Source organism: Rhea americana, unplaced genomic scaffold, assembly GCF_003343005.1.
Source record: "Rhea americana isolate MKP2758 unplaced genomic scaffold, rheAme1 scaffold_838, whole genome shotgun sequence".
Lineage (NCBI taxonomy): Eukaryota > Metazoa > Chordata > Aves > Rheiformes > Rheidae > Rhea > Rhea americana.
In genome coordinates, this window is record NW_028187021.1 from 5,939 (window position 1) to 10,258 (window position 4,320).

Sequence of the window (4,320 nt, forward strand, 5' to 3'; positions counted from 1 at the left end):
CCCTAGCTCTTAGAGCCAAACCTTATCCTGAAGGATACGAATCCCACTTGCCGACTTCCTTTACCTCCATTGTTCCAACATGCCAGAGGTTGTTCACCTTGGAGACCTGCTGCAGATATGGGTATGGCCCAGGGTGAGATTTACACTTTCTCCCCTGGATTGTCACAGAACAATGAGAGCTCACTGGACGTCCCTGGAACCACGACGCTTTCCAAGGTGCAAGCTTTGGGCTCTGCGGGCTCTCGGGCTGAACCCATTCCAGGGCACCTAGCACTTCACAAACAAAAGAGAACTCTCCCTGGGGCTCCAGATGGCTTCTCCAGGATCGGTTCCAGTACCACACTGGACACCTCGTGGCACCCATCTCCGCCACTCTGGATTCAGGGATCTAAACCTGACTCCCTTTCGATTGGCTGAGGGCAACGGAGGCCATTGCCCATTGCTTTGGAATGGCGCTTGCCTATCTCTTAGGCCTGACTGACCCATGTTCAACTGCTGTTCACGTGGAACCCTGCTCCACTTTGGCCTTCAAAGCTCTCGTTTGAATATTTGCTACTACCACCTGCTGCAGCTCCACCCAGGCCCACACCCCAGGCTTCAAGGCACACCGCAGCTGCCCTCCTACTCATCATGATATAGCCCATGTGGCTTTGCATTGCCATGACAACTGGGTATGGGCCCAATGCTCCAGCACCATCCATTTTCTGGGCTACTTGATTCGGCAGGTGAGTTGTTACACACTCCTTAGCAGGTTCCGACTTCCCTGGCCACCATCCTGCTGTCTATATCAACCAACACATTTTCTGGGGTCTAATGAGAGTTGTCGTTGGATGCCTTAACCTGGCGTTCAGTTCATCCCACAGTGCCTTTTCTGCTTACTGAAAGTGACCCACTAAGCACTCCCATTCCACAGTCTGGCTCCATGCCATCCATTCATGCCCATCACTAATTAGCTGTCTTGGCTATTTACAAACCATGGAATTCTATGGAACCTCATTCCAAGTTGATTTGAGCGGTGGCCTGTCTGCCAAGTCAAATTGAGAGACTGTCATTTGGGGACCAGATCTCCACGTCCCAATGTACAGGCTCAAACGCAAGGGAACTTGTATTCCATGTTACCTCTCCACATCAGCAGGCTAGATGTTGAGATCATTTTGGCCCCAAGACCTCTTATCATTCATTTTACCATGTAAAACGGCTGCCCATGAGTGCTAACTATCCTGAGGGAAAGTCTGGAGGGAACCAGCTACTAGATGGTTTGATTAGTCTTTCACATCCCTACACCTGTGTCGGACAACTGATTTACATGTCAGGACCATTACAGAGCTCCCTCTGGGTTTCCTCTGGCTTCACCCTGCCCAGGCCTAGTTCACCATCTTTCGAGTCCTAGCACGGACGCTCATGCTCCACCTCCCTGACAGAAAGGCGAGATGGGCCACTAGTACACCCTTGCCTCTGCCTCTGCCTCGAGATCCCACCTCAGGCAGCATGTCTGCACTTCTCCTGGGCCTGGCTCCCGAACACTTGTTTGCTTGCTCACGCACTCGCAAAGATTTCCACCAGCTGGGGCTGAGTTCCTCCTCCCAGCCACTGCCTCCGCTCTTGTTCTGGTGTGGCATGGAATGGTACCCTCCCCTCCTTTCCCCTTTTACCACCCGTCGGGGCCCACGCTACCTCCCGCCCTGCTACGGCACCTGCAGCATCACTGCCGACCACTATGCAATGCCATGGCTGACACCAGCCGGTGGGTAGAAGTGGCTTGACACATGCTACAGATGTGGGCACAACGCAGGGACAGGGGGGCTTGGTGGGCACCAAAACGGCAGCAGGGAGGGCAGGGGGTGGAGACAGGCAGTCAGCCACCCCACCCCAGGGGGGAACGGAGGACCGGTGCACCACCGGGAGAGTGATGGAGATGAGCCCATATGGTGGCACTGGCAAGCGATGGCCAGTGGYGGTGAGAGGTCCCAGGCCGCGGTGACGAACTCACCCTTGGGGCCTGTCAGGATGAACTCCGCAAAGCAGGCGTGTGTCCATACTATGTGATAATTGGTCGGAATGGTCCGTGTTGTAACTCTTGTATCTGTACTACACAATACTTGGTGGCAATGGTCTGTGTTGTAACTTTTTGGTGTCTAGAACAATACCGCTGTGTTAAGCAGAATACAAATAAGTAACTAACAAGGTCTTGGAAATCTATGAGAAAGAGCAGCGGTTACTTACATATAGATTCTCTGGCTTCCAGCCACAAAATAACCATGAGAAGCAGTCAACATGAAGGTCAGAAGCTGAAGAATAATGAAATAGCGACCGCCAAAGTCAATGTGGCCCCCAAAATAAGTCTGCATATGTGCCCAGTATCACAGCCCGGTTATGCAACTGGGGCGGAGTCGGTCTAGACTCCCGGCACGTGTTGGCCCCACGTGCCGGGACTCCAGCCTACGACAAATAATCGTAAATACTGGAATTTTTCTGAAGAAGAGTGAGACTGCTGCACAACAGAGGACCACGTTGCCTCCTTGGGGACGCACGAAAAGATTATGACTGCTGACTCTCTCTCTGTCATCATGCAGCCAATCGGGACAAGAATTGGAGTGGTCCTTCTCAAGATTACCATCGGGTTGGTCTGTTTGTAAGTATTTACTAATAAACTGCCTGCTGCTGAAGAGCATTTGTGCGTGTGTGTTTGTGCTGGCTTACCAAACTGGATGTTTGGCCCCCGGGAATCTAACTGCAACAGAGCGCTCCGGGAGCGGGGGTTTCCCGAGTCTGCACTTAGGGGGACGAAGGCCCAGCCGCATGGGGTGCAGGCTTGCCAGGCGTCTCAGCCATGCCACACCGCATCATCCACACAGTCGCAGCCACCGAGCCCGGAGGGCAGGGAGGGGACGACAGGCACAGCAGGGCATGCCGGCTGCAGCGGGCGGTCGACAGACCCGGGCGGGCCAGCTGGGAGACCGGGGCTGCCAGTGCACACACCAGGGTCCCGGCTCTGCTGCTGCCACCGACTTGGTACCACCACCATGCCCTGCCTCCACTCCACTGCCTTCCTTCTCCGCCCCCCAGGAGGGATGGCACCGCTGCACCAACGGGGGGTGATGATTGACCATCAAGTGACGCTCAGACAGGTGTAGCCCTGGCAGGAACCTGGGGCCGCAAGTGCGTTCAAAGTGACGATAATCAATGTGTCCTGCAATTCACATTAATTCTCGCAGCTGCGTTCTTCATTGATGCATGAGCTGAGTGATCCACCTCTAAGAGTTGTCCCCATTTCAGTCCATGCCACATGCTCTGGGGGAACAGGCAGCGTTCGCAACCCTTAAGAGCCCCCTCCACTCCTCCTCCCTCCTCGTGTTGATGCCAGCTACTAGGCAAGGGACAGTGGAGAGAGTGGGTTCGCCTCACTGACCATACAAGTACAGAGGTGGGGGAGGAGGAAAAGGGAGGGCAGACCCGAATGAGAAGGCCAGGGAGCTCTTGCTCCTGACCTGGGACAGCCCTTTCCTTGCCTCAAGTCCAGCCCAGGTGCACAGCTCTGCCCAGCTCATGACACGCCGGCCCTGCTGCCTGCTTCAGGGACAGGTGTCTGGAGGGTCCCTGCAGACTCCCAGCATCACAGCCTGCCTGCCATCGGGTGTGTCCCCGCCTCCTGCCTGCACACCCGTGGCCCACCAGCCCTGCAATTCCAAGATCTGCACTCACCTCGGTCTCCAGCTCCGCATTGCCAGAGATGGAGCCCATGCCGGTGCACGCATACGCAGCCTCCCGGATGACACCACGCACTCTCCTGTCCCTTCTGCAGACAGACACCCAGCAGCAGGTGGGTGAGTGAGATGAGACAGACAGGGAACGGTGCCTGTTCTCCCTGCCTCCACGTGGAGACTGGGGTTGGGGGTCCTGCCCGCACCTGCAGCCCAGTGAAGCTGGGTCAGGCAGAGTGAGGCAGGCGTGATGGATGGCACAGTGACGGGTCTGGCTGCAGGGTGCCACCAACGGCCGCAGCGTGGGACTGAGTGCAACGGCCAAAGCAGGAGAGTAGATACGCAGAGGCCTGGTGTCCGCACCACCTGTGGTGAGGGCTCACCATCCCAGCGGCAAGCATGTGCTCACGCCGAGGTTGCACGTTCGAGGCAGGTTGGCACAGGCTGACCACGCGGCCTCCCTCTGCCGAGATCAGACTGTGGAGAAAGGGAGCAGGGTACCCCTCTCCGACCCAGCTGCCCAGGGCGTGAGCATGGCGCATGCTGGCTGGCATGGAGGAGGGGCGGTGCGACGCTGCACATGCTGACCCCTCAGCCCTACGGCAGCACACCCAATGCC

General features: G+C 56.6%; 1 non-coding gene and 1 pseudogene across 1 annotated transcript; both read right to left on the bottom strand.

Annotated features, from left to right (window-relative positions):
• Positions 1-80: 80 nt before the first annotated feature.
• LOC146585246 (28S ribosomal RNA) lies at positions 81-1,551 on the bottom strand (annotated as a pseudogene).
• Positions 1,552-3,114: 1,563 nt separating this feature from the next.
• Positions 3,115-3,263, bottom strand: LOC146585247 (5.8S ribosomal RNA). The gene has a single exon (XR_014898046.1). It is a non-coding gene; the product is annotated as a 5.8S ribosomal RNA (ribosomal RNA).
• Positions 3,264-4,320: the final 1,057 nt, after the last annotated feature.